Genomic DNA, 11,454 nt, shown 5'->3' with positions numbered 1-11,454 from the left:
CGATCCCAGAAGACATGCACATTCCGAGCGAGGCGACAACCGCGACAGGGCATCCGCGTTGGTGTGGCGCAATCTCTTACGGTAAGTGGTCGTGAATTGGTAGTCCTGGAGGACCTCCAACCATCGTGACAACTGACCCGAGGGTTGGGCAACACGCAACGCGTATTGCAGCGCCGCGTGGTCCGTACGGACAGTAAAATGACGGCCGTAGAGATACGGTCTGAATTGCTGGATAAAAAAAACGATAGCGAAGTAACTCGCGATGGGTCACACAGTAGCGCTGTTCCGCCGGCGACAAAACCCTGCTACCGAAGGCGACCACACGTTCGACTCCCCCGATCACCTGTGAGAGCGCCCCCCCAATACCCGTGTTACTGGCATCCGTGTCAAGCAGGAATGGTTTGGTGAAATCAGGGTAACACAAGGGTGGAGCACTCACCAAGCATCCCGAAGGGAGCAAAACGCGGCCTCCTCCTCCGGCCCCCAGGGAAACTTCACCCCTTTCGCTGTCAAAGCATGCAGGGGTTTGGCTATGGTGGCAAAGTGCTGAACGAAGCGGCGGTAGTAGGAGGCAAATCCAATAAAACTGCGGACCTCAGTAACTGAAGTGGGTGTCGCCATGAACTGACACAGTGTGTCTTAGCGGGATCGGTGGAGATCCCCGAACGGCCCACAATGTGCCCCAAGTACCGTACCGATTCCCGAAGTAGGTGGCATTTTCCCGGTTTAAACTTTAATTTAGCAGATCGCATTCTGAGGAACACCCCCCTCAACCGTTGGAGGTGCTCCTCGAAAGTTCGACTGAAAACGATGACGTCATCAAGGTAAATCAAGCAGGTATCCCATTGGAGGCCCGACAAAACCAATTCCATTAGCCTCTGGAACGTCGCGGGAGCGGAATGAAGTCCCATGGGCAACCGATTAAACTGAAATAGGCCTACCGATTTTCGGAAGGCGGTCTTTGGTTTCGACTCCTCATCGAGGGGCAATTGCCAGAATCCCGATAGCAGGTCTAACGTCGAAAAAAAACGTGCCCCCGCTAAGGCATCCAGGGATTCGTCCATTCTGGGGAGCGGATACGCGTCAGCCACCGAGATCTTATTAAGGCGGCAGAAATCAACACAAAACCGCAAGGATCCATCGTGTTTCTTAACAAGCACGATGGGAGCTCCCCATGGACTGGATGAGGGCGAAATGATGTCGGCGGACAGCATGTCATTAACAGCCGATTGCACATGTTCCTTCTCGGCTGGGCTTAACCGGAAAGGATTTTGCCGAATTGGGGCCGCATCCCCCGTCTCAATGTGGTGGCGTAACAGGTCAGTGCACCCAATATCATATTTATGTTTGCTGAACACGTCAGAAAATTCGAGTAGCAGGGCGCGCAGCGCCCCCAATTGCACACTGGACAGGTTACTGGAGCCCGCACACAATGAGTCCAACCACTGTTGATCTTCCCCCGATTAAAGATGCGGACCCGGAGTGGAATCAACGTGCGCAATGAGCTGCTCATCCACGGGCACTGGCGCCGCGTGAGCAAGCACGGTGCCCTGTGGAATCACGGCTGGCCGCGACCCCGCGTTCAAAACCATGACGAATGGGTCCCTGTCCGCCCGTACCATCGTCTGAGCCACCGCCAAGTCCAAACCCCCAACAGCTTTGTTCGACAGACCCAACAGCACGCCCTGCCCCGCCGTATCCACCCCCAAAAGTTTCCGTAACCGGAGGGGTACCAGCATCTGCGATCCCGGGGGTACGCGCACTGTCTGGGTTGCCAGCGCTTGGACCGTCGCACAAATTGTGCGTAGTTTGGTAGGGCTCGATAAAAATGTTATGCGGCGACCCGATGGGAGCTCGATACACCCTTGATCGACGAGAATTTTAATCGGCATTTTAGCCAAAAAGTCTGTGCCCAATAAACATGGAACCGCCAGGGAAGAAGAGACCAAAACAGGTCCCGCCTATTTAATATCCCCGATGCAAATGGTCGCCCGAATCTGCCCGACAATACCCAAGGAGCCCCCGTTCGCCGCATAACATGGCACGTCTACCGGGAGCAGGGGTCGACATTGGACGGGGAGAATGTTATAAATAAGATCTGAAATGATAGTTGCCGACGTGCCCGTGTCAACCAGCACCCGGACCTCAACTCCGTCTATAAACCCCGTAACTACGGACGACCCGGCCGATGCAGCCACTACCCTGTGGGCCAGCTCAGACCATTGGGCCGCTCCCAGCCCCTGTATGAACCCCCCTCGCCGAACTGAACCCGCGGCCCCTATGCGCGTTCCCTCCCCCGCGAAGCGGCAACCCGTGTGCGACGTGTATGTGGATCGAGCATGTGTAGTGCCTCGACTTGCCGGGGGTAGCCAGGACGACTTTGGGCCTTGGTCCGCGGCTGATGCACAGACAGCTGATGCACAGACGACCGTCCGCTTCCGTTTCAGGACCTCGTGTGCATGGATACTCGTAGCAACCCGCAAGGAACCAATGTCTACCTCGTCCGCCGAGTTGATAGGGACCCCCAGGTCCTGCGCCAACGCCAGCAGTTGTTCCGTCACCATCGCGTCCTTCCCCTCCTCATCCATGCGGGGAAAGGCGGCGTCCGCGAGGGCAAGCAGCGCTGTGCGGTAGGCGAGTGGAGTTTCCGTGTCACCTTTCCGTCGATCGTAGAATTGGTGGCGGCAGGCCGTCAACGCAGGAAGTCGTTGTTGAAACACCTGGTCGTCTTCCGATAGATGACTTTCCCGCGCTGCGCCGTCGCTGTGAGAAATGGCGGCCCCGTCTATGGGTTGTTCGTGGCGACTTTTGGCGCGCGCCGATGACGCGGGCAGCGAAGAGTGGAGTTCCTCGGTCACATGGTGGTCGCGGTTCCCGCCAATCGACGGACGATCCATGAAAATGGCGCCATTTTCAATATTCGAGGCGCGAAGCGTAGTTTGGCGGGAATCTTCGGCGTGCGGCGCGGTGCTGGGGCGAGCCCGCACCCGGTTTCCCTCCTCCACGCTTGCCGTCGTCCTTCCTCCTCCAGATGCCGTGATTTCCGCCAAAATGGAAGCCGCGGCGAGTAGCAGCTCCGCCAGGCGAAAGTGCGCATCCTGGAGTCTGGTGTCGGACCCGAGCGGAGCGTCGGGCGTCCCCGAAAGGTGCTGCGGTGTCGGCAGCTCCTCCTCCTCTCCTCCCGAAGCTTGCTGGCCCGGCACTTCGTGGTCGTCTTCCCGGTCTCGCTCGTGAGTACAATTAGTCTTCCTAGTATCCATATTTTGAAGACAGTTTCACTTCTGACGCCAGTTGTAATATCTTAAATACGGCGGGAGACGAGTTGACGGGGCAGCACTTGTTTATTAACACTAACACAACAGTAACAGATACAGCCGAGATACAGCCTACGCTACGCGTGCCTAACTCGGCTACGCTCTCAGGCCCTCCGGCTACGTGCTTCCTAGGGGGAGGCTATCTGACCCGTCCTAGCCAGGGTACGGGTCTCGACCCCTGGGTCACACAGCCCGGCCCTTACAAGGACGTCAGGCCGTGATCCCCAAGGTCTCGCCACTGAGCCGCACAGAGTCCCGGCCCTTACAAGGGCAGCGGGGCTAGGGGTCTCAGGGCCCTATCTCTTGCTCCGTCTTCTTTCTTCACTGGTTGACGACTCCCCGAGCACTGCTGCGCATCGCCTTACATAGCCCTCCGCGCCAGAGGGCGGGGCCTATGCGGACCGCGATGTGGACACCTGCCTGCGGACCGTGATGTGATGTAGCCACCCACTACGCGCTGTCTCACGATCCTCCCCCCCAGCACGTACCACCTCTACACACACACACGTACATCCCCCACACACACACACATCTCACACACACACGCACATCCCACACACATCCCACACACACACGCACACCCCACACACACACACATCCCACACATACATACATCCATTTCCGACACACAAACACGTACATCCCACACACACATCCCACACACACACGCACATACCACACACGCACACATCCCACACACACATACCACACACGCACATCCCACACACACACACATTCCCGACACACACACACATTCCCGACACACACACATCCCACACACACACACGCACATCCCCCACACACATCCCCCCCACACACACATCCCCCACACACACACACACCCCACATACACACACATCCCACACACACTTCCCACACAAACACACATCCCCCCCCCACACACATCCCCCCCCCCACACACATCCCCCCCCCCCACACACACAAACATCCCCCACACACACAAATCCCCCCACACACACACATCCCTTCCACACACACACACATCCCCCCCCCACACACACACATCCTCCCCACACATCCCCCCCACACACACACACCCCCCCCCACACACACACATCCCCCCCACACACACACATCCCCCACACACACACATCCCACACACACACACACATTCCCCCCCCCCACACACACACATCCCCCACACACACACACATCCCACACACACACACATTCCCCCCCCCCCCACACACACACATTCCCCCCCCCCCACACACACACATACACATCCCACACACACATCCCCCACACACACATCCCCCCCACACACACACACATTCCACACACACACACATCCCACACACACGCACATCCCACACACACACACATCCCACACACACACCCCACACACACACACATTCCCGACACACACGCACCACCCACACACACACACGCACATCCCACACACACGCGCACATTTCACACACACGCACATTCCTTACACACACACACGCACATTTCCAACACACACACGCACATCCCCCCACGCTAACACACGCGGGTGTTTGTTACCTGATATTGGTTATGTCATAGCGGACATGCTCATCTTGCTGGGTGTATGTTGCTGTGTCTGTTTTGTGTTCCTGTATGTATTGCTGTGTGTAGGTGGTACTGTGTTTGTGTGTAGCTGTGTGTTTGTGTTGTGTTTGCATTGTGTGTGAAGGGGCCCACGCAATGATTAAACAAGGGACGTGAATGAGTGAGTCATTAATTTTTCATCTCGTTCCGAGTTGCCCCTAATCACCTCCTATAGACAAAGCTTCCCTGAGTCACCCGCGATTTGATAAATTCAGCTCATAAACGAACCGTGGCCCCCAGAGGCCATCTATTGCATTTTCGGATAACATCTTCGGCCAATTCCTATTGTGTATGGGGCAATGCTTATGCAGTGGACTTTTCTACGCCACAAAGTTAGAATAATTCCGGAGGGTCCTGCATTTGGTTTTAATTTTAAGATATTTTCAGCCAAATAATAATGAGTGTTTATTATAGAGTACAAGTGTTGCATCGTAGAACCACGCGGAGACGGAACTTCTTGTAAGGGCTTTCGACATTTATTAACCCGGTTTAAACACTCGGCTCACACCAGGGGTATGTGTTCTCTCTACTCGGTCCTTCCCGTGGACCCCCAAGCTCTACTCGTCCTAACCTCGGCTATCCCGTGGGCTCTCTCACTCGGGCCGGGACGGGGGTTCATCCAACAACGCCCGGCCGTGGATAGAAGAACCCCACTCACTCTCAGCCGATTCTCACAGACTTCTTGGAGCCCTACTCTCGGCCATCTCTTTGGCTCTCCCACTCGTCGACCCCGGACGGGGGTTCAGCCAACAGCGTCCGGTCACGAGCGGGAGAGACCTCCTTCAGCCGATCCACACTCCGGGCTCCCACAACGACCCCGCCTTCGTCAGGGGGTCCCCCTCAAATACCCCTTTGGCGGCTCCTCCCCTTCACTCGGACCCGCCCCTGTTCTCGAAGGTGTCTCCTTACAGCGCTCATGATATGACGTCATCACACCTTACAGCGCCCATGATATGACGTCATCACACTACTCCTCCACACATGTGTGGAAACTGGAGCGCTCAGAGGACACCCACGCCGTGCGTGAGGGCAATTCTCTACCAGATAGCAACAGATGGCGATTAGCCCACTTGCTGTACTGCCTTCTCCTGGCGAGCCAGGACATGGCTCCTACTCTACGCCAACAGGAAGGGAGTTTCATAACATGTGTGTGATCCACCAACCCTCGCTGCTGTTTCCACAGTCCTGGATCCAGGCAGCCAAGTGCAGTGTAAGCACCCCCGCCTGGCTGAAGTGGGGAGCATTTCAAGCTGAGTTGATCTAAAAGGTTTGGCACCACTGCCACCACAAAATATTGATAAGCCGTCACCCCGATCTATTATTGATCCTGTGCGCTTCATAATCGCTGCTGTCACCCATAGCACAATTCCTTCCCAAGAAGAACCACTCAGTTCTTACCGCACTGCTGCACACTATATTCAGTGGGAAAGCAATCAGGGTGTTTGAAGATCCAGCATCCACTGATTCACTCAGTTTAACTCGCTCACTCACCCAGTCACTCACTCACCTAGATTATTGGTGATTCAGCACTCATTGATTCGATCCATCAGTCGTCTCCTTACCACTCTTCCATCGCGACTACTTGTTAAGGTTACCCTGAACTCGGTTACTGTTCTCGCAGTGTTTCATCACCATGCACACTGCAGCTCAAGGCCGTACTTATAATATGTATTGGGGGACACACATCCCCCCCAATATTCAAATATGCTCAAAATGTCCTCCCCAATATACTGCTATAAAATAGATGTCTCCTTATATGATTGTGGTTATGGTTGTACTTTACTAATCCCTACACTCTGCCATTACATACGATGAAACAAGAAAAGGTAATAAAGAAAAAAATAGAGCAATGTAATACAATATTAGACATTATTGTAAAAAATACAAAAAAAGTCCATCCTATGTGTTAATATTTTAGGCAGGAAATTAGTTTAAAGGAGGGACAACCAGACCCCCTGGAAGATTTGGTCCCCCCCAATGTTGACTCCATGGCTACGGCCTTGCTGCAGGTTACAACACACACTGACCACTCACTTACTCACCCCGTAACCTCCTCACTCGCCCACCCTATTACCCACTCACCACACTGAAGATCACCTCACTTCTATTTCTTCTTCTCTCGCACTGCTCCACCTTCGAATTCCCTCCTCCCATCAATATCCTCGCTCAATTCAAGAAACGCGTTAGACTCTTGATCATCTCTGTGTCACCCAGACCCAGGGCTGGAACTCAGAACCTCAGCGGTGCTGGCTCCGTGTCTCCGACATGGCCATTCTGGACCATTTGAGCCGCAAGTCCCTCCTCCGTGCAATTCCTCCAATTGGCGGCGTGGTGCGCAAGAGGAGCCCGACCCCTAATGGGTGATATACACACGCAGCACCAGCCACAATCTATCCACTGCTGGATGAAGGCCTCCACAGGCCTCTCTATTTACATATACGTTCCCATACATCAAGGCCGTAATTATAATATATATGGGGGGACACATCCCACCTAATATAAAAAAATGCTCAAAATATCCCCCCCAATATATTGCTATAAAATATATTTATTTTGATATGATTGTAGTTATGGTTGTACTTTTTAAATCCCTGCCATTACATACAATGAAACAAGAAAAGGTAAAAAATAAAAAACAGAGCCATGTAATACAATACACTATTATACATTATTGTTTAAAATAAAAATAAAGTTAATCCCATGTGTTAGTGAATTTTTTATATTTTAGGCAGGAAATTCGTTTTCAAATATAGATTTGGTTCCCCCCAACGTTGACTCCATGGCTACGGCCTTGCCATACATACACGCCTACGATCCCCCAAATAGCCGGGGCAAGTGCTGTTAGCGAGCACCTATTACATCAGTCACGATACACGAGGTGGTGGGTGGTCAGCACCACTCCCGACCACCTTTGTCTTCCTAGTGGTGATGTTTAAACAACACCAAGTGTTCATTTGAGGAGGAGTCGACCTAGGGGAGGCCCGGTGTTGCGCGGGAATCCAACTCGGGTTGCCGGGCGCATAGGGCAGCGCGCGTTTACACACCGCGATGAGCACCACTATCACCCACACCCCGCACACATTTCCCCTCCCCCATCACCCTTTCGCCAAACTAATTACGTCTGATTACTAATACATGAGCAATATCATCAATTAGAACGACCACTAATGCCTTGCGGGTAATTGGGCAGGAGGAGCAGGTGGGGTAAAGTATGGGTATCAGCGTGCGCCACGCGACTATTTCACACCGCCCATCGGCCGCACGGCAAAAGGACAGTGAATACCTTCAACGGGATTAGTTTAACGCAGGATGAGACATGGATTTTCATTTGGTTTAATGTCATTATTTTTTTCTTTCTTTCTGGAAAATTTATGTTTCTGGTAGCAATCGTTTAATATCTCAATTGAGCTCGAGGCGCCGTGTTTGTAATAAACGTTGGACGTGACTGCACATTCATCAAGAACATCTCGTACGCACAGCTCTGCCTGCGCTGGTCATGATAGTGGAGTGGCAATGTGGTGCCACGACCGCGGAGCAACTCCGCAAGCGACATGATCGTCCACTACCCCCACCCTGAGCACACACGCAGCACTTGCACCCACGTAGTGTCCCTGCGGGAGATTGCCTGGCCGATCGGGTTTTAATGCGAAGGGCCCCTAGAGGGAGAGTCCCACGGTTTCCCGGTGACAGGAGATTGGCCGACTCTCGCAGGACAGGTTATATTGCGATGCCCCTAAAATTGGTTTAAAATTGCAAGGGCGCAGGTAAGCGCACGATTGGCTGCGCGGTGCGACGTCACTCTGGGCCTTTTCAACCTCTGGGCTGTCAAGACCCACTCCCTGCCGTCCTGCCTCCTCGAGCCGCTCGCAGCATCCGTGTGATGCCAGCGAGTGCTGCTACGAGGCAGTGATAGGTAAAGTTTTATTTCGTCCTTCTCCCTCCGACTTTCACAGCGTCCGTACGACGTGAGTACAGCTTCGAGGTACGTGGTAGAGTGACTGGGTTCGTCGGCAGAGTTAGACTAAGCTCTTCTCGCGAAATATTCCACCCCCAGGTAGTGTGTATTTGCACCGTTAATAAACTTTAGTACAGAGTATCGGTGCAGTGTGATTTGTGTGTATGTGTGGAACCTCGACGCGGTGTTGGTAATTTTAGTGTGAGGCGCGCGTGTATTATAACAAAAGCGGCCGCCGACGCAGGCGCGTCCGTGCAGCCGTGTGGCGCGAGTATTAAGGCGGAGGCGGGGTGCATTAAACCCGCTCGCCGACACGCGCGTTTTTATGCACGTGCTTGTTAAATTAATCACCTGCAGGTGCGTGCGCGTTCGCGCTGCCGCTTTAGAGCGCGCTTTAGAGCGCGTCTTATCGTGGGTGCGGGGTAGCGAATAACCACCCACTGGCGCGCAAATTCGCGCAGCCCTTTAGCGTTAGCCTTTGTGTGCAGGTGGATTAGGGTTTAACCACCCAGAGGCGCGAGCGCATATTCACGCAGCCGCCTTCGTGTTAGTGGCGGTGTCCGTGGGCGTGCGCGGAGTAACCCCGTGCGGCGGTGAGCCAGCGATGCAGCCACGTGACTCAGAGAGAGCGCCAGCACGGGGGGGGGCGCGATCACCCAGGCAGGCGGGAGCCCACCGGGGGCCGATCGATGCGGTGGAGGAGGGAGTGGAGGAGAAGGGAGTGGAGGGGGGAAACGTTGCGCCTCACCTGCCCGGCGAGGGCGGTGGGGCGGACGTCGGCCCCCACAGTAACACTCGCTGAGCCTCACAGCAAGAAGGCCCTGGGTTCGACTCCCGACTCGAGTGCCTTTCCGTGTGGAGCTTGTAATTTTCCCTCGAGTCTGTATGGGTTTACTCTGTGTTCTCCGATGTCCTGCCATTGCTAAAATAAACAATGCAACTGGTATTGGCCAAACAACATCCCATTGCTGAAAAATCGCCTGCCAAGTTGAGATCACACAGCATTAGCAGCAAAATCCCCCGTGCTGCGAAAACTCGGCAGCACCCTCCTGCGACTCAGCGAGGCTTGTGTGGGTAAACGAGCGGAATAATACCTAAATACACGATACCAACTTTTATTCTCGCTCAATTGCTTATTCATGTAATGTTCATCTCCTGTTCACAGCCTCAACCAAGTGGTGAAAATGTTACGTTCCTATGGCGGGGGCGAGCCTTTCAAAAGGAAACCAATTGACTTCAGCTGCAAGTGGTGCTCATTTTATCTGTTCAGAGTGGTGCCCGGATGGAGGAATGATGGGCTGAGTCAACCCACAACGACGACTTGAAATCACTCCACGACTGCGCCAGCAGTAGTGGTCGCTTTTTAGTGAATCCACTGCAGGATGATGGCTCACGCCGTGTCAGTTGTGGAGGGCATTTGACCAGTGCAGGTTGGTGGTGGCGTGTGCCCAGCGCAGACGTAACTTTTAGCCACTGATGTTAGCCGTGGCATAACTATCAGACTTCTATCACATATTAGTACAATATTACCAAGAGTTTTGCGTCTATCACCCATACCTACCAGAGAAGTTCCTTGCTTATAACAGAGGGTTTTGGGTTAGATCGCATGAATATAAATGTGTCATTTATAAGCCGATAAACAGTTTGATCAAGCAAGTCTGGCTCTGCTGATGAGACATTGCATATCAAAACCGGTCCAGATTTTTTTTGTAAGAGCAATTATAGCGCCTTACACCCTCCACACAACCGCCGTTCACTACTCAGTGGACGTCACCACAGCATTTGTGTCCGGCTAGGTGCACGTTGAGGCCACGTGATGAATCGAGGCCTGCTCGCAGGAGGTTTAACCGAAGTTCCGTGCTCACGCAGCTCCTGTGCTCCGCACCGTCACGGACGGTGGCGCACCGCTCGACGTGGCTACATCGCCTCCTCGTGGGCCCGCCTCGGGCTTATCGCTCAAGGAAAACTCAGATTCATCCACGAGGAATGCAGCGCAGATTGTCAACGATAGCTGTCATTGCCCGGTTCAACGCCTGAGCACGTGACAATTTGTTTCGCCGTGTCGGGTGGTGAAGTTTGGCCAGATCATGAACGTGGCTGAACACAAAACCAACTATGAATTAAGTGTAATAACATAATTATAAAGCTAATTAAGACTTGACATTGCAAAAGAAAGGCTGTTTCACGTGTCTCTGTGGGTCAAAGAAACACAACATATTACAAATAATCAGGGCACGTTCCCCATCCACTGTGATTCGTGAACCCGTGCGTTCGGCGGACATTTCCAGGCAGCGGGGGTAGCAGAGCAAACGGAGGGACCATCCCGCCGGGGAAGGCGGAGTGGGGGCTTTTCCAGACCAACCACGAAAGCAGCAGCAGCAGGAGTCTGCGCTCGACCTCGGCCACCACCACCTCCTCCTCAACCTCCCCCCCTCCCCGCTCCGATGACGTTAGTGCTACCTTGTGGACTGTTGGCAAATCGTCACCAATCGCAAACGACTCCACCGCTGAACGCACGCAAGGGACGGGCGGATTAATAGTGCCACCGTTACAATGACCCAATGCTGGTTACCCAGAGTCACGGGGACA

Source organism: Lampetra fluviatilis, chromosome 3, assembly GCF_964198595.1.
Source record: "Lampetra fluviatilis chromosome 3, kcLamFluv1.1, whole genome shotgun sequence".
Taxonomy (NCBI): Eukaryota; Metazoa; Chordata; class Hyperoartia; order Petromyzontiformes; family Petromyzontidae; genus Lampetra; species Lampetra fluviatilis.
This window is presented reverse-complemented; position numbering follows the sequence as displayed.